General features: G+C 41.0%; 1 protein-coding gene across 1 annotated transcript in view; it reads left to right on the forward strand.

Moving 5' to 3' along the window:
• The window catches only part of Fife (regulating synaptic membrane exocytosis protein fife), a 2,091,151-nt gene that overhangs the window by 575,083 nt on the left and 1,492,997 nt on the right, over positions 1-23,071 (forward strand). The window lies entirely within an intron of this gene.

Here is a 23,071-nt window from a genome sequence, read left to right on the forward strand (position 1 = left end):
TTCACAGATTTTAAAATTAATTTCAAAGTCCATCGATGAACGGGCATATTTGAATGTTTGATCGCGATTCAGATCTATTTGCCGTGACATCTTGCTATTATCGTTAAAGTGAAGGTTTACTTTTCACTCTCTTTATCGGTTCTGAGAAAATGTATTGATTCCTTGATCAACGTGCGTCTCATTATTCCGAAGCAGATCAGTTTGGGGAAATCCATATACCGACAAGTTCCAATAAATTGTTCAATACCATTGAATAATTTTTTCGAATCTTTTTGAATCACATACAGATTGGATTGATCAAGAATCTTTTGGAGCAACTTGTTGTCAAAAAATTGCCTAAAGTGGTCAAATAGTTCCTCGACATCATTCCGCATAGCTCTGTCTAGTACCGGACCGGGCAGCTCTGCTTCTCTTTTGTTCTGGAGGTACTACTCTTTATTTGGATATAGCTGGTTTAGACCTCCTACTCGTGTTTTAGGACTTGTTACAATCGCCATCTTCGGATTCGTCTTCTTGACTATTGTAATCATCAAAATATTCTGCACCCAAAATAAAATTCGAAAATGCTTTTGTCATATGGCTTGTTTGTTTTGAAAAAAAGGTCTATAACTATCTTGACAATTAGCCGAAACTTAATTGCAGTTACCGGTAAAACTGCGTGGATCGGAAGAATCAATGTAATTTTTTAGGGGGGAACCAGAAGGGGGGAATCCCGTTTTCTTTTGTGAATAATTTTTCATTCACTTGTGGAAGATTTTGAGACGAACAAAATTCCCTAAAATTATTATGAAATACAGTACTCATGCGCTGCAAATCGTTTATCATAGCTACGATAGAACTATTGTGACGCCACGACAGTAGCACAGCAAGGGGGGTTCTGGATACAAACACCTTCTTTACCGACCGAGCCGCTCCGCGCAGCCCAGACTCAAACCCTTTTCCGCGATGACGTCACAGTCTGCCGTACCGAAGGTCAAAACCGTGCAACCTTACCGACAGTTGTATCGATCGAGGGTCAAAATCATGCTGTTTTACCGACAATCTTACCGTCCCCGTGCAACCTTACCGTCAGTTGTATCGATCGAGGGTCAAAATCGTGCTGTTTTACCGACAATCTTACCGACCGAAGGTCTGTAGTGCTCGCCTGCCAACGGTAGAGGGCGCAGCGGGGCGAGAACTTTTTTACCGTCTCGCATTCTTCTCCCACGATAGGACTGCTGATGTGTAACATGAACCACTCCGAATTCCTTTCCCACGGCAGGACTGCTGACGTGTAACGTCAACCACCTCACATTCCTTTCCCACCTTATCAACCACGTGACATTCCAAAATTAATAGTTCCGAGAATTGTTTGTCTCAAATTCAACGTCGCACCGAAATCCTTTGACCGCATACCGCTCGCCGTCAAGTCGAAACTTGTCAAACGCATTGTTTTGTCTAACCACCTTATCAACCACGTGACATTCCAAAATTATTGGTTCCGAGAATCGTGTTTCACTTATTCATATGTCGGTTTGATATCAACCACCTCACATTCCTTTCCCGCCTTATCAACCACGTGACATTCCAAAATTAATGGTTCCGAGAATTAGTCGCGGTACAGAGCCATGGATCTGCGGTGTCGGGTTACTATCGCTCTTGGAATGCCAAAAGGGGCGCGCGCATCCGTACAGCTGCCCTATAAAAAGGACGCTCATCACAGCAAACGATCATTACGTCACAAGCTGTCAAGTATACGTGAGGAAAGAGCTCAAGATGGAATCCGCGGAGTGTTTGAGATTGATCGATATTATGGAATCGGCGTTCAAGATTTTATCGGAAAAATCGTCGCCGGCAGAAATTGCAAAATGGATTCGACTCGGAACCCGAAATATCGGGCTTTGAATAAAATCTTACGCAACACCGCCTCAACGATCGGGGAAAAGACAAGAATTTTGACTACAATCGGAATTCTGAAATCGTTGACAGTCAAATTTCAACAATTGCAGAAAGTGGGTGACGGATTACGAAGCCGGCGAAGAAGCGATCGAGTACGGTGGGAAGATTTAGAATCAGCTTTCGAGAGGAGAATTCGAACTGGATCCATCGTCAATTTGAAGCATAAAGATGTGGAGAGATTTCTAGAAGACGCAAAGGTACTAGCTGTGACGAGACTGAAAAACGCTCTAAAGAAAGACAGGAGCTTGAAAGCCAACGTTATCCTGGCTTGTAAATTTGAACTCAGAAAAGTCGATCGCACGGTGGAAGAGATCAAATTTTTTAATACGAGAAATGAAATCATCCTCCAGACAACGGATATCAACGAATGGTTCATCGAAAACGCGACGGAGCGTTTGTTGAAAAAGGTGGAAGATTTCCAGGAAAAGGATTCGGGCTGGTCGCTGACCAAAATAATCAATTTGACTGTGAATATTAACAAGTACGTGCCACTACGAGGCGGTGTCTTCACATACACACCACTACCCAAAGATATTCAAAATAAGAAGGCTGTCGTCAACATCCGTAACAGCGACTCGTATTGCTTCCTCTGGTCGGTCACCGCAGCTCTGTTCCCAGCCGACAACAATCCCAGTAAAATTACTTCGTATCCACATTTCAGCTCAGTGCTACGGTATGATGGTATAACGTTTCCTATGTCTCCAGACAAAAACACCATTTCAAAATTTGAGAAGCTTAACGGTCTTTCAATTAACGTTTACGGTATAGACCAAGGTGATCGGAAAAAAAGTGAAATAGTACCGATTCACCTGAGTCAGAATGAGTCTGACAAACCTATAATTCATCTTTTGGCGATCGAAACTGAAAACACTGACGATGATGATGATGATGATATGAAAAATTATGGAAAAAATAGAATCTTTCATTTTACTTGTATTCGAAATTTATCGCGGTTGACAAGATCTCAAATTTCTAAGCATAAATGTCATACTTGGTTGTGCGATAGGTGTCTGTCTCATTTTAATTTCGAAAGATGTTTGTTGAAGCACCGAGCTGATTGCATGAATTCAAACAAAACCAAAGTTATTCTACCTACAGATGAGGAAAAAATACTTAAATTCAAAAATTTCAAGCACAAAGAAACCGTTCCATTCTGCATTTACGCGGATCTTGAATGTTTACTGCAACCCACACATGAAAGTTTTGGGGAAAATAGAATAATTTATCAGAAGCATCTTCCGTATAGTATAGCTTACTATCTGCATTGCGCGTTTGACGATTCGCTTTCAAAATTCAAAATTAATCGTGGAGAGACTTGCGTTCAATGGCTTGTGAACGAGTTAGCGGAATTGGCACATTCGTTGGAGGAATACTACAAGACTGTTGTACCGATGGAACCGCTCAATTTCAATCAAATCAACGAATTTCACTCAACAACAGTGTGTCACATTTGTGAAAAACCGTTTACACTCGCAGACGTGAAACATCGTGATCACTGCCATTTCACGGTAAAGTACCGTGGTGCTGCTCACCGAGGTTGCAATCTAAATTACCAAAATTCGCACATTATCCCAGTGATATTCCACAATCTGTCGGGTTACGATTCACATTTTCTGATCAAAGCACTGGCTACATCGTTCGAGGGCACAACTGAGCTACTACCCGTAAACAAAGAAAAGTACATTTCATTTACAAAATTTGTTAAGGGAACGGATATAAAGTTTAGATTCGTAGATTCGTACCGCTTCATGCCCAGTAGTCTTGAGAAATTAGCAACGTATCTCGGTGATGATCAGAAATCAATCACACGAAAATTTTATCGTAGCTCAGATAAATTTCAGTGATTGACCAGAGAAGGAGTGTTCCCGTACGAATATATAGACAGTTGGGAGAAGCTCGAGGACACACGATTACCATCCAAACAACAATTTTACTCAAAATTGAATGATCGGGATATATCAGACGACGACTATGCACATGCATGTAAAGTTTGGCAAACTTTTAACGTTCAAACTTTGGGAGAGTATTCGGACTTGTATTTACAGACGGACGTGTTTTTACTGGCCGACGTTTTTCAAAACTTTCGACAGAGCTGTTGGACGACGTACAAACTGGACCCGTTACATTACTACACAGCGCCCGGTCTGTCGTTTGATGCAATGTTAAAATGTACAGGCATCGAACTCGAGCTTCTCACCGACATAGACATAGTTATGTTTATCAAAAAGGGTATTCGTGGTGGTGTGTCACAGTGTTCAAACAGATACGCAAAGGCCAACAATAGATATATGGGAAAGGAATTCGATCCTGAGGTCGAAGAATCTTATCTCATGTACTTTGACGTTAATAATTTGTACGGTGCTGCTATGAGCTTTGCTCTGCCATACAGTTCCTTCGAATGGTTATCAGACTTCGGACAATGCGACGTTCTGACCATCTCGGACGACGCGGAGTTTGGTTAAATACTGGAGGTTGATTTGGAATATCCTGAGGAACTGCATGAAATTCATAAGGATTTACCACTGTGTCCGGAGCACTACATACCTCCGATCTCGAATAGTAAGCAACCGAAATTGACGCCCACGCTATTTTCCAAGAAAAACTACGTTGTTCACTACCGCGTTTTGAAACAATGCTTACAATCAGGCTTAAAATTACTCAAAATTTATAGAGTTCTCAAATTCAGGCAAACCCGGTGGCTGAAAAAATATATAGATTTGAATACCGATTTGCGAAAAAAATCTGACAACGAATTTGAGAAAAATTTTTACAAGCTAATGAACAACGCAGTTTTTGGCAAAACTATGGAAAATGTTAGGAAATATAGAGATGTCAGGCTGATCACGAAATGGGATGGAAGATACGGTGCTAGAGCTACCATAGCCAAACCCAATTTTCACAGCTGCACCGTTTTCGACAAAGATATAATTATCGTTGAAATGAGTAAGACGAAAGTCAAGTTGAATAAACCATTGTACGCAGGTTTCTCCATTATGGATCTGGCTAAAACATATATCTACGATTTTCATTACAATTACATTAAGCAGAAATTCGGCAACCGAGCAAAATTATTGTACACGGATACCGACAGTTTGATTTACAATCTTACAGTCCCCGACATATACGAACACATTAAGGAGGACTTGCACAAATTCGATACTTCTGATTATCCGCTCGACAACGTTTACGGAATACCTCGAGCAAACAAAAAAGTTCTCGGCTTGATGAAAGACGAGAATAACGGGAAAATCATGCTCGAATTTGTAGGATTAAGAGCTGAGTTGTACGCATTCCGAGTCTTGGGAGATGAGAAAGACAACAAGCGTGCCAAAGGTGTCAAAGCATCAGCGTTGAGACAAATAACCTTCAACGATTATTTGGACTGTGTTTTGAACCACGAAAATCTATCCTCAAATCAGCATTTGATATTAAGTCGAAAGCACGAGGTATACACCGTAGAACAGCAGAAAGTAGCACTGAGCTGGAATGACGACAAGCGGATCGTGTTTCAAAATACAACCGACACGCTTCCATGGGGCTACAAGCCTAAACTTTGTAATTCATAACTGTACCATGTCTGTCGATTGTCTAAAAAAAGACGCATACTTGTTGTGTGTCGGATATAAAATAAAGAGGGACACACGTTTTTACAAAAAATTCATTCATTCGTTTATCCAACTGTTGTGTGTATTGTCAAAACCTAACCATTTAACGTATATTTTTCTTCCACGCTTCTTGAGCACCTTCTCCACCAGATAGATATCCGGATGCTTAACCTTGAGCAGCTCTTGTTCGTAGAAACCGCCAGCGATGGGTTGATCTCGGTAGTCTTTGAGCTTGTACGTCACAGGATGAGTATTTTCCACTTGACTTATCGTGAATATTTCAGTCGTCCAATTGGGAGTGTAACCTTTCTCAAAGACATTTTTGAATTTGCTGATTCGAACTTTGTCGCCGGATTTGAATTTTGCCGATACGGTAGGTATCGCTCGAAGCCCTCCGTACGCCTGACGTAATAACAGCCTCTCGTTTGCAACGGTGACATCCGACGGTTTCATTCTTATGGTTCGGTGTTTGACGTTGTTGTAAGCCGAAACCAAATCGGATAAGATTTCGAGCCACTTGTAGCTTCCTTGCATGCTGAACCGTGTCCACATTTTACCTTTCAGCGTGCGATTGAAACGTTCACAGATCAAAGCCTTCAAATTACTGTACGTGGGGTAAAGTTTGATTCCGTAGCGTGTCATAAGCGATTCGAATTTCGAGTTGTAAAATTCCGTTCCTCTGTCGACGTGTAAATTTTTCGGTACCCGTCCTTGGACAAGCACAGATTCCATTGCCTTCGTAACATCATCTCCAGACTTGCTCTTTATCGGTATAGCCTACGCATACTTTGAAAAGATATCAATGACTGTGAGCATGTACTTGTAACCTTTGTTTTGTCCAGCGTACGACGTCATATCAACAAGATCCGCCTGCCAGGTCTCGTCGATGCCGCGCACGTCTACACGTCGACGCGGGTAATTCCGGCGTGCAGGCTTATGCAGTTCCGTCACCAGTGCTTGCATTTTCTCGTTCATATTTCAACGCTATTAGTCTGGTGTCCAATTTGGAAATGATTTCCGCGTTTCGAATCGACAAGTCTCTGTCTGTTTTGAAGTCTGTGTAAAAGGTATCCAAGGCTTTCTTCGCGGTGATCTCCAAAGCTTTGATCATTTGATCGAGGTTGTCGATTTGTTTTTGCAGCACGCTGAATATTCGTCTCACGGTTTTTGAAGTTACAGCATTGTTCGGCTCTGCGGGATCTGCGACGTTGCACAGTCTCTTGTTCCGTATATCGTAATGCCCGTCCGCTGTTATTTGAAACCCGACACCCGGAGGACCGCGAGTGCTCGCGGTCGTGTTTTTATTCAGCTGACGTCCAAACACGTCGACGCTCATCTCGGTAATGAATGCAAAAATGACGGGAGCTGCTTAATAAATGATTCCTGCTTCGCGTAGCTCTTCGATAATGGAGATTATTTCGTTATTGTGACTCGGATTTCCCGCTGCCTGAGATGCCAGAAGTAAACGAAGACGCTCCACCAACTCGTTTGGATCATCCCAGAAGACGTATTCCGTTTCAACACCTTGTCGAGTGATCATAGCTTGCGGAGGTAGACCTTTACCCTTTCGGCGAGGTGATGGGGAATAATCCATTAATTCGGCAATGACATTTCTAAATTTGTAACTGTTATCGTTTCGAACAGCCCCGTCGGATGAGTAATACTTCTTATGCGCGTTCGTTGCGAGGATTATGTTTTCAAAATTTTCCCGATCTCCGGCGCTCACAGAAGAACCGTCGGGTTTCTTTTCAAACAAAAGTTCCAGCAAACCCTTCGTTTTCGGGTAACGCGTGTCGCCAATACGAACGTAGTCACTCTCAAAAGATATCAACGAATCACCGATCATTAGTCCGTTTGAGAGGTTGCGTACACCGTACACGTTGTCCAATTCGCCTTTTGTCTTCGCATCTCTCATCAGTGCAGAATACTCGTCCTCGACCGGTGTTTCTACGACTGTTTCATCCCCCGCCGAAGCAAAGGAATCGTCCATTTTCGAGACAGTTTCATTTTTCGTTTCATTTTTCATCTCCTTTATTTCTTCTTTAATTTCTTCCACCTCTTGTTTGACAGGTTTGGTATCTTTTGTAACATTCACCAGTTCTTGCAAAGGAGTCACTACTGGTTTGAAAACGTCACTCAATTTCTGAGTCGTAGATTCCCTGCCCGACTTGAGCAATCTGTGTTTTCGACGGATCGCAGCACTTGCTTGAGCGATCTGATGTAGGACATCTTTTTGCTTGGAAATTTCAGAGCTCTGCATGTTGACGCAACTGAGTCTGCAGCGCTACTGCGTCTCTCGCTCGAAAACGGTAAATTTTATTCCTTTTCCAGGCTAACAAAAGAATCGAATCCCCTTCTGTATCGTCCTTCGTTGAGCTCACTGTCTTTGTCGATCACCAGAAACCCGTACTTCTCACCGTTCCAGCATGCAGAGCACACACTTTTAAACTCTGTGTAAGACATATCGGTGTTCACATGGTCGTTGTATACGTGTCTCAGGTTCATATCGTCTTGTTTGAATAACACGAGTAAGTTTACGTTGTCGCGCACGAGATGTTTGGGAATACGCGCGTACGTCTGACAGAGATAGAATCGGTCAACGTCGTGATGTCTACCCATGCAAAAGTAGGCTCTAATATTGTCCTGCTTCTCGCACGCTACATCGTCAAATATGATTATTGAGTTGGGCCGTGCTTCTTCCGGTGGAATCACTTGCTCACGCTCGGTAAACGCAAAATACTCCGTATTCTCAACATGGTCCAGCAATTGCTTCAACAATTGGTATTTAGGTTGGTTGAGAGATTTCGAGTAGATGTAGATATTTTCGAATCCGAGTCCATTGGGATGGGTTATAAGAGTGAGCAACGCATTAGTTTTACCACAATTCGACGGTCCACAGAATATCGCACGTACACTGTTCGGGAGTAATTCACCGTGCCGTTTGTGCTTTTCGACATTTTGCTCCGAAAGTTTGTCAAAATTCATCACGGGAAGCTTGGTAGGTTGTTTCTCAAACCGCATCTCGGACATGACTGATCGGATTTGCTTTAAATACCCCGTTTTAAAGCACTTTTCTTCAGTCAACGCACGAACATGATCGCGTACAGAGGTAAACGAAGCAGCAGCAGGCGGCAACATCGTAGCAAGGGTCTGGTGAATAGAATCATCAACAAACTTCCGATCGAGTTGCATGTTCCCGGTTACTAATACTGCGGTCCTGGTACGAAGTTGACGAAAAGACTCGCGAGAGGCGATTCCGATATCAATCCTCTCGATGCAGCGTGTAAGGAACACGATATAGCGTATTCGAAAAATCGTAAGAACCTTGAGGTTAGAAACGAGGCTGATAGGGTGTTGGCTGAGAAAGCTTGGAAACGGGTTCTCGCAAAGGACGCAAATTTGGGTGAGAAGGCAGCCGCTTGGGCAGTAGCTAATACAATGAAAGTAAAATCAAAACTCGGAGTGGGAATGCGAAAGTCAAAAAATGTGACCTTGAGAAAAATTGTAAATGCTGCAAAACGTTCTATGGTTCCAAGCAACGATGCAAAAGTAGCTATTGAATCTGCGCTAAAGGGAGCTGAGAACGCCGTTAAAAAAGCGGGTGATGAATGTAAAGTGCGAACACCTCGCGTTAATTTTCGTGGTGAAGTTATTACTGTGAGACTACACATCAAATCGCAATAAACGATGGGAATTGTATATAACAGACTGTCAAAGAGGAGGTATATCAGTAAGTCGACATGCCCCGATCAAGTCAGTCGTCGATCGATTCCCGAACCGCTAACACCTCGAAACGTGGAGTTCCTGATAGCTCTGGGTCTGAAACTGACACCTTTTGGAAGAGGAATTTCCGACAAATAAAAATCCGATATGCTTTTTTATCATCTGCTACGTGCCATGGAGGAGGAAATCTTGAGCATTCAAACACCAGTCGTCTTTGACGAATCCGTTGCGCATTACGAGATTCACGCTCACAAACCTTACGCCTCGTCAACTTTCAACAACAGCGATGAAATTCGAATCACCGTTCAGCATCAGGATTTATGCATATTACCCAGCAAAAGTTCGGTACATATCCACGGACGACTCCTCAAACCTGATGGTACAGCTACTGTGAACACACAGCTCGTAAACAACGCCATCTGTCATCTGTTTGAAGAAATTTCGCTACGAAATTAACGCAGTTGAGGTTGATAGAAGCAAGAACGTTGGCTTGACAAGTCTCATGAAGGGTTACGCTTCCCTGCACCCTGGTCAGACTTGGCTGATGGAGAACGCTGGATGGCTCGATGTAGAAGAGAAGAAAAAATTAACCGATGCCGAAGGTAACTTTGACGTACTGATACCGCTCAGCATGATATTGGGTTTCGCCGAAGACTACCGCAAGATCGTTGTCAACGCTAAACATGAGTTAATTTTGACGAGATCAAAAACTGACGTCAACGCAATCATGCAGACTCAGGAGGAGGAATTCAAAATCACGATCAATGCAGTGGAATGGCTAATACCGTATTTGAAACTCGCGGATCAGAAAAAAGTTGACCTACTAAATTTCATTCAGAGAGATCCGCCTGTTCCGATGAGCTTTCGCAGTTGGGAATTGTACGAATATCCCTTACTTCCCACAACATCGAAACACGTTTGGACTGTGAAAACTTCCACTCGGCTTGAAAAACCTCGGTACGTCATTTTGAGTTTCCAAACAAGTAGAAAGAACAAGTCCGGCAAGAACGCAAGTCATTTCGATCATTGCAATATCACGGACGTCAAGCTATTTTTAAACTCTCAATCTTATCCGTACGGTAACCTGAACCTCAACATGAGTCATAATCTGTACGCGCTCCTGTACGAAATGTACGCAAACTTCCAAGCTACCTACTACGACAAGAACCCCGAGCCGTTGCTGACAAAGAGTGAATTCCTTCGAGACGTCTCCTTGTTCGTTATCGACTGTTCAAAACAAAACAAATCTTTAAAGTACGGACCTGTCGACATCCGTCTTGAATTTGAAGCTAGAGCCAACTTTCCCGCTGAAACATCGGCGTACTGCTTGATTGTTCACGATCGTATTGTCGAATACAACCCGCTCAGTGGTGGGGTGAAAAAGTTGGTATAAAAGCTGACCCGTTCCCACCATCTCGCACTGTTCAAAGATGGAGCTTATCGTTGACATACAAGGCTTTCGTAGACCTTTCAACAATACCTTCACATTAAAAGAATTGGCTATAATTTCAATCTACTCGGAAGCATCTCCATCAGTGTTTTTCTTCAAGCCACCTTACGAATGGGATTTACTGGACGTCAAATACGAAAGCCAAAATTCTTGGTTAGAACGCGATTTTCACGGATTATCTTGGAGCTGTCGAACCATCCCTTTTGAGGAAGTTGAGTGGACCATTGAAGACAGGCTGTGCAAAGCTCAAACCGTGTACGTAAAAGGAGAAGAAAAACGAGATTGGTTGCTCAAAATCGTTCCGGAAGTTCAAATCATCAATATGTTGGACTTCGACTGCCCGTCGCTTGAAACCCTGCAAAAAACTTCAGCTGTGTCTCTGAGATGCGACCTTCACACAATACCCAACGCAATCTGTGCAGCACGAAACGTTTGCATACTTCAGAATTGGCTACAAAATCATCGTACTGTCCGGATGGCGAGGCTGTACGATTTGTGTTACTGCGCAGAAGCGTCTACAAGAACGGTCCCGCATTCCTGGCGAATATATCACCCTGGTCATGACACTGTTGAATAGAATTATTGTACTATTTTTGTGGAGTAATTGTCAACCGTACTCTAAAAATTGTACTCAATAAAACTGTTTTTTTTAAAGAATATTCATAAAATAATTTTATACCTTCACCTTAGCTCTTAAGAGAGAATTTTTTTCAATACGAAGCTTATGTAAGATTCGACCTTGCTCTCCATCCTTGACCGAGCTGTACTCAAACCGAGTTATGTTTTGCATTTCTAGAGCGATAGTAACCCAACACCGCAGATCCTTGGCTCTGTACCGCGGCTATCGGCCGACCTTGCACTCCGGTCTGAACCCGTCCAAATACTCATCGTAGAGTTCACATTACGTGACGCAGCTCGAAACCCACCATTGTTGCTTAATGGTGTTCGGAGTAGCATTTTCTTAGATTTTGAGACTTAATTCTAGATACAATTACAAAGTACGTAGGATTAAAGGTATACAAGATGGATAAATGAAAAAATATTCATAATATAAATCTTTTTTAATGAACGTAAGACTTACACAGAACATTGGATATTCGAATATTATACGTATACAAATTCAAGTTGACCGTACGGTCCGCCAAGAAAGCGTAGATGCAGCCGTATCTCCTTACTGGCTGTCGTCACCTTCTGGAACAAATCTTCATTTTCGTGGAGGGCTTTGTTTAGTCGGTTGGGCAGAAAAATCGAGAAAGCGTCATCCAAGTCCAGAACGATTTTGTCTCCAAATTTCGTTTTAACCCGACGAACGCCACTGACCCGGTATTCGAAGTAGACTTCGAGGTCCGAGAGCTTTTTCAACGGCAGGAATGTCTCCAGACGAGCGACTTCGTTCAATTTTGAAAAATCCATTGTCGTTACGGTCCAGTTGTAGGTGCTCGAAATCTCTTGTAAGTTGATTGAGGTCGGATCTGATTTTCAGCAGATGTTTTACTTCTCCAATATTCTTGAGGAGCAGTTCTAGTCGTTTCTTCAACTCACGTTGTTCCAGAGCACTTCTCAATTGCAAGAACAGCTTCAGACTGGCGATGAAGTTTTCACTTTTCGCTTATATAACGTTCCCCCACCACATAATTTGATGGAGGGTAAGGAATGTCACGGGGCTGATATCAAAGTTTGTGTATGCGCGCGCACCTTTTGGCATTCCAAGAGCGATAGTAACCCGACACCGCAGATCCATGGCTCTGTACCGCGACTAATTCTCGGAACCATTAATTTTGGAATGTCACGTGGTTGATAAGGTGGGAAAGGAATGTGAGGTGGTTGATATCAAACCGACATCCGAATAAGTGAAACACGATTCTCGGAACCAATAATTTTGGAATGTCACGTGGTTGATAAGGTGGTTAGACAAAACAATGCGTTTGACAAGTTTCGACTTGACGGCGAGCGGTATGCGGTCAAAGGATTTCGGTGCGACGTTGAATTTGAGACAAACAATTCTCGGAACTATTAATTTTGGAATGTCACGTGGTTGATAAGGTGGGAAAGGAATGTGAGGTGGTTGACGTTACACGTCAGCAGTCCTGCCGTGGGAAAGGAATTCGGAGTGGTTCATGTTACACATCAGCAGTCCTATCGTGGGAGAAGAATGCGGGACGGTAAAAAAGTTCTCGCCCCCGCTGCGCCCTCTACCGTTGGCAGGCGAGCACTACAGACCTTCGGTCGGTAAGATTGTCGGTAAAACAGCACGATTTTGACCCTCGATCGATACAACTGACGGTAAGGTTGCACGGGGACGGTAAGATTGTCGGTAAAACAGCATGATTTTGACCCTCGATCGATACAACTGTCGGTAAGGTTGCACGGTTTTGACCTTCGGTACGGCAGACTGTGACGTCATCGCGGAAAAGGGTTTGAGTCTGGGCTGCGCGGAGCGGCTCGGTCGGTAAAGAAGGTGTTTGTATCCAGAACCCCCCTTGCTGTGCTACTCACGACGTACCGCCTTGGCGTACCTTTGTCAAAATTCCATTTCATTTCATTTCTTTAATTTCTTCAATGCACAGATATTGTTTCATCAAAATTTCATATTCTAGTAACGGCGAGTTCCACCCCTCCTGGCAAAAGTCACGTAGAGACCAACAATGATCCCTAGTATAAGGTTCAAAATTGTTTCGCATATCTTGTACCAAGAACTGAGATAGGAGACTGCTGAATTAGCATCAGTAGCGCTTAGCCTGGAAATATCCCTTTTTTCAAGTTAAAAGTATAACCAATAACTAGGATAAATCAGTACCTTTGGAACCACCAAATTAAAATAGATTACTTATTAGGATGTATGAATGAATGTGTGAACATTGTACGTAAATATCTCTTGTTCATATTTTTAATGTGTGACTGACGAGATTGAGAATCGTCGGAACACCGTCGAAAAGCGTGAAGTAACGCTGACCATGTGCATTTGGGCGCCGGGAGGTCGCCCTCGCACCTCATTGCAACTGCAGCTCCTTGGACCCTCAGGCCCAAGAAGCAGCGTCTTTCGTCTGTCAAGTCGCGAGGTGCGCGGACGTCAACCCGTATTAGCCCTTCTTGAGCAATAGTAGCGTTCGGAAAATCTTAGTTGTGACCGGCCTCAAGTCTCGCGCTAATTCGTCAAATTCGAGCATTCCGTTATTCTGTTAGCTGCAAAAGACTTACTATCTTCTACGTTTCCATCTTTTCTGTACTCTACTAAATCTCATCATTTCGAGAATAGACATTTTTATGCCATTCCATTTTCCGTAATTAAATTGAGTTTGGCCCTGATTCAACCGAATCAGGTAACTTTAAGTGCCAATAATAATAACTACACTATCATTTTTAATAAATAATCTTTGGAATCATTTTTAACATATATCAAAATCAACAAATTGACACTTTCAACTATAGCTTTCAATAGTAAGATATCATTCTAAATCCACAAAGACTAAGTGACCGACGTTCAACATCGTTCGATTCATCAACTCTTCCGAACTTGAGGTGAGGCCCTGGTCCAGAATTCTACTGACGCAGACCGACACCATCCGACGGCTCTCAATCTCGTCGACCAATTCACCTAAAGATAAGTCAATCCGAGTGTTAATCTTCGACATTGAACGAATTTTTGTTTCACCTTTATTATCAAAATTTACTTCTGTAATATTCATTTAAAAGCGAGTCTAGAATTGGTGGCTAGCTTCACTACCCCCGATTAAATCATATGTATTGTTTCCAAGATTTAATCAACAAGAATTAACAACAGGATATATAATTGATTTAAGATAATCTAAAAAGAGAGATACAATATCGAATAATCACGACCAGCTAGTTATAACCATCGTTCAGAGTAGATGTTCCTGGTACCAAATAATAATATCCTTTAAAATAGAATAACACATAATTTGCCAAAACCCGCAAACGGTCAAATTTAGTGATTCTGCAGCTTCTCTGCATTTGAATATAAATTCGTCCGTCGGCGTGGATCGTCATATAAACTCAAACGCTTTATAAATTGTTACTTTCGGCTTTTATGTCATCATCACCATTCATTGTTATCAAACATTTCAATTACGAAATCGCACAGAATATACTTTATCTTTTACCAGTTGAATCATATTAAACCGTTTATTTTGAACGACCTTTTTCCCATTTTCATTATTATAGAATTGCCTCAACAATTTAAACAAACCTCACAGACATGTACAGGACTATAGCAACACGATCCTACAAATTACCGGCTTATCGAAAGGTAGGTCTTTTTTTAAGTTTAAGTTTTATTCATTGTCGTTACGTGGGAGCTTGATTATTCAATTAATCATTAACTACCACCGCTCAGTACACTCTCACTCCCACGTAACAATTTATTTAGGTAGTTCGTTTGTTGAATTAATGGTTATAAAAAGTCGTATGAAAAGTGAAGTTTATTATGTTACAATTAAATGAATTTGGTTCCAAAGAGCTTACAGAGGCTTTTACTTATAATCAGGCTAAGTCTCTAAATAACGTGTCTCACTACGGCCTCGATGTTCTGACGCCGGACTCATCGTCTGCCTGTCTTTTATGAACTATTTAGGACGTCAGTGCTGCGTCCATGCATTCATATGTATTTCGCCACATAAGAGAGGTGTTGCTCTGCTTTGTCGCGTTGACGCATTTCTGGATATTGCCACATCTCGATATTCGAATTGCAACATCGGTTTCATCTGAATAACTGTCATTACTGTCTTCTGAATCACTGATTTCCGAATTCTTAGGTGAGATTTAAACAACCTTTGTACTTACTCGCGTAACCCTTTGAATTAATTGCATGATCTAAATAAATGTATAAATTAACGGAAGGATGCAGAATTTCTTATTTAGATGTATCATCATAATTTAGTAAAAATATATTTCATGTAATTATTTTTAAACATTTTTCAAACGGAAAATATGATAAATGGAATTCTTATCATACTACTCTTTAAATGCCATTGTTCCGAATTTGGAACATTTCTGTTTTTACTGAATTATCACTTTAAAGGTCGGGTTTTCGTTGGACTGACGATTTTGCCCTACTCACAGAGGGTGTATGATTATACACGCACGAATTATTTGGTAGTGTCAGATTCGAATCGGAGAAGTACAGAGCATAAAAACAGACAGCCAAATCGTCACTTCCCGCGAAATCGTACGGAGTATCAACAGAACGCAGTTAGTCCAGTTGGAATGTATAGAAATTCTACCGAATTCCATCCAGAAAGAACGCATCTCTGAAACTTTTTATACAGGTAAATCGGATGGCCAGGAAGGTATCCTGAACTTTTCTACAAAAGTTGGGTCTGGATTTGGGCGCTAAAAATCATCAAAAATTTAAAAAGCGGTGAATGAGCGAAATTTTTTTTTATGTAGGTTTCAGAAAAAAAAATTCACAATAGATGTGTCGTGTTGTTCTTTACGAAAATCTTTGTAGCATTCTCAGTTTGACCGTAAATTGCAAGAAAACAAAAGAACGGATTGTTGTCTTTATTATCAGTGATTCAGTCAATGATTAACGTAATGTTCTGAAACTTATCCGAGGCGTAGAACAATCTGTCTCCAAAATACGCATTCAATGTTCATCCAGCTGAACCACATAGTTTAGCAATTACACGTGATCTGTGAAAATCCGCCCTTCCTTGGTCGACACTGATCTGTAAGTCCCACAGGCTGCCAAAAACTCACGCTAATAGTTTGCAATGAAACATTGATGCTTAGTTAAGCAGTACATTTTGATATGTAAACAGAGTCGTGTACTCATTTTTTCCTATATGACGGGATGTGTTTACCAGTAAGAGTTATTTTTAAACTTCGTACACCACAGTCTGGTATATATGTACCTAATTATTTGTTAATTCAGTTAATATTTTGACTACCGATGTGCCGCTAAGATGAAAATAATGATTTATACATTCTATGTAACCAGTGTAACGTTTTTAAGATGTTGCAAAATAAATATGGATTCGCGAGCTTATTTAGTGAGTCAATTAAGGACGCAAATAAAATGTGGAAATGGAATGGAATGGAAAAGCTTTAATAGCAGGGAACTTGTTTCTAGTTTAAAGTCTGAAACAAGGCTGTTTTTACAATAATATTGGTTGACGCAGCAACCTTATTCTTTTTGAAAACATAAGAGGTTTATAAACTTTTTTTATCTATGATGACTACTGGATCATTAAAAGGGGGTAAGACGGGTGATTTCACCCTTTGTCACAATATCATGACGGCAAAATTTCTAATGAGAAAAATAATGGATAATCCAGGATTCTAACCTGGGTCCAAAAATGCTGATCCGGGCACTTACACCACTAGACCACCGTGCTCGCCCACAGATCATCGCAACTTTATTCGGCATATCTTTTTCGGCTCTTGTACTCAAGATTTATTTGTAACATTGATTCTTGGTTATGTGATACATTTTGATATGCCGACAGAGTCGTATACTTGCATCGTATATACAAAGATAATCTATTCTGGCCTTTTCCAAACATACCATTTAAAAAAGGCTTTGTTACGCTGCACGTGCACGCTAGTTCTTGCATGACCGAAAATATCGTAAGGGGATTTTCGAGCGTCTGGTTTGTCTTTAACAAACTGTTGTTTGACGCTAAACAGTTTTTGTTGAAGCGTTGATGAGATGGAAGCTATAAATAGCATTGTAAAGAAGAATATGCTTTGACCGTTAGCTTGCAATATTGAAAGGATACCACTCGTTCGTTCTCGTACGCACGTGCACCTAAGTCTATCGGGTTCAGACTGCTGATATTATTCTTTGACTCCAGGGTTGACGTAAACAAGAATAAATGTTTTCCGAAACGGTCAGAACGTGAAAGAAACCGTATGCATTCAATGCATACGAAAATTTAAAGTCAAATTGTTTGAAAACAAGAGAAGGAAATGGCTCGGATGGCTCGGTTGAAGGACCAAACTGAGTCTGTGAGAATAAAAGATATATTGTAAAGAGAATTATAATAACTAACATAAGATAAGGCAATTAATGCAATTGGAAGAATAAGAATGGTGTTATAACGTAGCGTGAGTGGGTCAATATTGGAAGAATCTGTGGAGTAAAGAGATTGTATTAGTTCGTTGTTGGTTGATGAGGCTCGTCTAGGAATGTAGACACAAGTTGGTTATTTTCCAATGTAAGTAGATAATTTCCAGGCTGTAAGAAGACAGTACACATAATGCGTTTTATGAATGTAATCGGATGAGTCGCCTAGAGAAAGGAGCACGAACTAAGCGCTGCGGACAAGATTGCACGAATGGTGCAATCTTGTACACCGTGTTTATTAACTGCTCTCAAGAAGGTGACACGAACAAGGTGCCTGAAAGGATCTAAAGAAGGTTGCACGACCTAGGTGCCTTGGATGAGTGCACGAACTAGGTGCTTGAAAGGATCTCAGGAAGGTTGCACGAACTAGGTGCCTCGGATGAGTGCACGAACTAGGTGCAGGAAAGGATCTCAAGAAGTTTGCACGAACTAGGTGCCTTGAATGAGTGCACGAACTAGGTGCAAGAAATGATCTGAGGAAGGTTGCACGAACTAGGTGCCTTAGATGAGTGCACGAACTAGGTGCTTGAAAGGATCTCAGGAAGGTTGCACTCACGAGGTGCCTTAGATAAATGCACGAACTAGGTGCAAGAAATGATCTCAGGAAGGTTGCACGAAATAGGTGCCTTAGATGAGTGCACGAACTAGGTGCTTGAAAGGATCTTAGGAAGGTTGCACGAACAAGGTGCCTTGGATGAGTGCACGAACTAGGTGCCTTGGATGAGTGCACGAACTAGGTGCAGGAAAGGATCTCAAGAAGTTTGCACGAACTAGGTGCCTTGGATGAGTGCACGAACTAGGTGCAAGAAATGATCTCAAGAAGGTTGCACGAACTAGGTGCCTTAGATAAGTGCACGAACTAGGTGCAAGAAATGATCTCAGGAAGGTTGCACGAAATAGGTGCCTTAGATGAGTGCACGAACTAGGTGCTTGAAAGGATCTTAGGAAGGTTGCACGAACAAGGTGCCTTGGATGAGTGCACGAACTAGGTGCCTTGGATGAGTGCACGAACTAGGTGCAGGAAAGGATCTCAAGAAGTTTGCACGAACTAGGTGCCTTAGATAAATGCACGAACTAGGTGCAAGAAATGATCTCAGGAAGGTTGCACGAACTAGGTGCCTTAGATGAGTGCACGAACTAGGTGCTTGAAAGGATCTCCGGAAGGTTGCACGAACGAGGTGCCTTAGATAAATGCACGAACTGGGTGCTTGAACTAGGTGTGCAAACAAACAAACCAATGTACGAACTCGGTGCGGTAAAGTAACTGAGCGTATTCAGTATCAACCTGTGATTCAACCAAGGTATGGGTGTTTGTAAATCTCAACGCTGAACAAGCTCAGCTGTGGTCAGACTAGAACTGAGCGCCGCTCCGCGGTGGCGCTTTTATATGGGGTGGCTGGTCGTATCATGGAGCGTTTAGCAGTCGTTCGGTGACGTCACAATTCTGGGAATAGCGACTGACAGTTTATCTGCTCCCTCGCAGAAGTATACTCTTAGGTGCTCATTCACTCATTGTAGGCGAGAGTGAATTCGACAGCGTAAATCCATACATACAGAAAGTTACCAGTCCAATCACATGAAAAGAAAAAATGTAACTAAGGTTTTTCAAACACAAATATAAGAAGGGCTCAAAAAGAAATTACAAAGGTTTTAGTTTGTGAAAATAATATATCAATCCATGAAATTGAATAGGTGATGCAAAATGAAGCTAATACTTAGAAGCGTTGGGCATCGAGGTTGTGAACAGCATAAATTCAAATTATCATCATTACTCATCACTATGTTGCTGTTGTAAAAATCATTGAGATGATTTTCCAGATTATACTTTTAGCTATAGTTCCAAAATTTTTCATTATAAATGAAAAAGGTCTTTAAATATTTAGAGCAATCTTCTGTTTCCAAGTTCAACTCGACTTTTGCTACTATATACGTCAGTAGATTTCTTACTATGTTAACATTTTGTTTTTCTGCATCTGCTATTGATACTGATTCCAATGCAGATTCGTCACTTAGCTTCAAAAGTTCTACTGATGGAAAAGGCTTTCTTTCTTTAATTAGCCTTAATAGTAAACATTTCTTCAAGATACTGTTTGAATAAATGTTCTTTGCAAACTGCCGGGCACTCGGCTTTTCCTACTTTTGCTCATCATCTGTTTTTTATCAACTTTCCTCATCGTTTATCAAATAAATTTGAGCCGCTATGTGTTTACATCATCCAGGTTTATCATCAATACAGTTGCATTTCACCTTATGAACGACTCATTGGGTTATCTGTAATTGTGAGTAAAATTTTACTCTATACACAAATGAAGAGTCTGGAGCAAGAACCACTCTGATCTATTTGGACTGATTTTGAGAAAAACATAAATCAATGTTTGCTTTCTCGTGAGAGTACGGACGAAATCAATTTTTCAGATAGGTTTTTCTTGGATTCTTGCTATTTTTCCCACTCAACAGTGGTATTCTTGGTAAGTACTCTTTAATGCTATAACAACGGTATCACTAACTTATTTTTGATCAAAAATGGACTAAAGTGATACTTGCCCTGAACTTCTCAAATGCATGTATATGAAGTACTGTACTCACAAACAGATCCAATCATACTTAATTCAATGACTGCCGCAGTGACACAGATAGCACGTGTTTGATTAGTTATGGAAATAGAAATTTAATATCAGAACTTGTGACTATTATACGATAAACAATCACCTAATAGCAATACTAGTGAGGGGTATCACGCAAAACCTCTATTAAAACGAAATCAAAATATTCTCGGTGAATTGCAGCCCAAAAAAGAATGCCCGGACCAGTCTGCATCTCCACATGAAAAAGTCACGCCTCTATATGAAACAACCCATTCATTGCCTACGTACCATACAGCAGCATCGAGGGAAGGTTCTTCCCAGAACGCATTCATCATGCGTTATGGCATCTGCAACAAAGCAGCTCGATATTTTTGAAGCTACATATAATGATGAAAACGCTGTTGAAATTGCTTAGTAAACTTTTCAAAGTAAGCGGTAAACCTCTTCCCGCAAAAATCACTAATGGCTACCAAAGTTTGCTGTATTTCCGTCAAGTTCTCAAGCTTACCACTGTTTAGAGAGATGACAAAGAGATATGGATCATTGACATGGGATTCGCGAGTTAGTGATGAATGACTATAGCGAGGAAGCGGGATGATTGTTGACGACAGATTATATTTGATTATCAATGAAGAATACTTTATTCAAGGAGGATACAGAGTTGATGCGATCTGTATCGCAAGAGAACGATAACTGACGATTTACAGGCGAGAATACACATTGATGGTACACATACATGATTTTGAGACAGCAGACAATACATGTGATACAGCTGATTTGTTTTGAGTCGCGACACGGACAAGCGGCGAGATTTGACGCAGAGACGCTAGACGGCAAGTAAACATTGTACGCGAGTGTGCGTTCATGCGTGAGGACGATTTACAGTGTCGCGAGACACACATTTGACTAATTCGATACTTTGCCGAAACAACAACCCATTTAAATTTTTCGGAAAAATCTAATCAAAGCATGAGTTCTCGACAAAAATTCAATACGTAATGGGCTACAGTTCATATGTGGATATACTTTCCTTACAATAACAAATTTAAATTGTTTATTTATTAAATCAAGTCGATGAAAAATGCCAAGTCTGGTGACCTAGGTTGATCACAGAGTTGTTGAATGCCGTCATTCTAGAATATCAGAAATTTTCGGATCTCGGGTAGAGTCTCATGGAGTCATTACAAAATTTAGCCGCGACCTAACTATCCGACTTCTGAATGTAGAATTGAATCTTTACAATTACTTTGAGCTTCTTTCAGACATGATCGAAGTAATCTGTGTTGCAGAGATCTCGCTCTAATTAGGTTAATAATCTTTAAAACTGGCTCCATAAAACGAATCGTATCGACAGATTAGACACACACAGCTTGTTGACAAGTGATACATTGTTGAATTTAACATTGTTGAAGAAATATCAGGATCTTCTTTACACAGTGTGACTAATCCCGGTTAACATCCAACCATAGCAGGAACGCCATCTGTAGTTATACACACTAGTTTGCTTAGGAGAACATTTATCTCTGGCCAGATTATCCTTCAACGCCGCATTCTTGTACTTGAATGACTGAAAGCAATTCTTGTACCGTATAGCAATCGTCAAAAATCGTAAATAAACTAACTTGTGCTCGATTGGCGATGTCCGTACTTTAATTTAACTGCAAAGAAAAGTTTTCACACTCCTCAAGACCTTTCGTAAGCTGGTCGTTCACATCAGTCGAAATTTCCTAAACTCTTCTAGTGTGCATTTTTTCGTTGAATTGGTGTCACTGTTTACCATATTTGTGTGATCAAGTCGAGTCATTTTTTCTCATTCTGATTTTAAGGCTTCGATTTTACGTTTCCGATCTGCCGCAACTTTTGGAAAATTTGTGTTAAGACCAGCGTGCTGAGTTTTGACATGTCTTTATACGACGCACTTCCGATTATTCCTGAATACATACGCACACAGTAAAACAACTACAACTATCACCAAAAGTAAGAATGAAACGTTAATCTTTCCACGTCGATTTTTAGTAATAATTATGAAGTCTTGATCGCTTTACCGCACTGTCATTTCCACCGTAACTATCAGAGCTATTGTAATTTCAAGTGTGAAGACGATCTTTGAGGGAAATGACTCACAGAAATTCGACATTTTATAATGTAATCATTTTCACCCCACGGAGATAAGGGCATTTATGTATGACTATAATCAGACGACAAGAGACAGTAGGCTTAGGTGATCGTTTTGAGTCTTTCTCATTTCCGTGAATTTAGGAAGGTATTTAACGAGGAAATTTTTCCTCAGAGTATGACGAAAATTCGTTCATACAGGAATTATTCGACGTGGAACTTCATATTTTTCTGTGTACGTCACTAAATTGGGGATTCTATTGTTCCTTGGGACCAGGCCGATCACACAGGTACGTTTCGGCGATCGGCTTTGCTTTCCCGTAATAGGGTTGAGGACAGGATCACGTGTGCCAGTATTGATGTATTGTTACCTGTAAAGAGTATTTATTTTATTCAATTTCTGTGCATACGAAGGGTGTTACACGACCGAAAGGAACTGGAGGATTTCGTTCTTTTTTCTTCATCGGAGTTACGAACTTTAGGTATTATATTAGTACTTCTACTATAACTACATAAAACAAGCGCCAATTTCAAATTCACTTTTAGTAGCCAGTATACCTGCTTGATA

Source organism: Neodiprion pinetum, chromosome 7, assembly GCF_021155775.2.
Source record: "Neodiprion pinetum isolate iyNeoPine1 chromosome 7, iyNeoPine1.2, whole genome shotgun sequence".
NCBI lineage: Eukaryota > Metazoa > Arthropoda > Insecta > Hymenoptera > Diprionidae > Neodiprion > Neodiprion pinetum.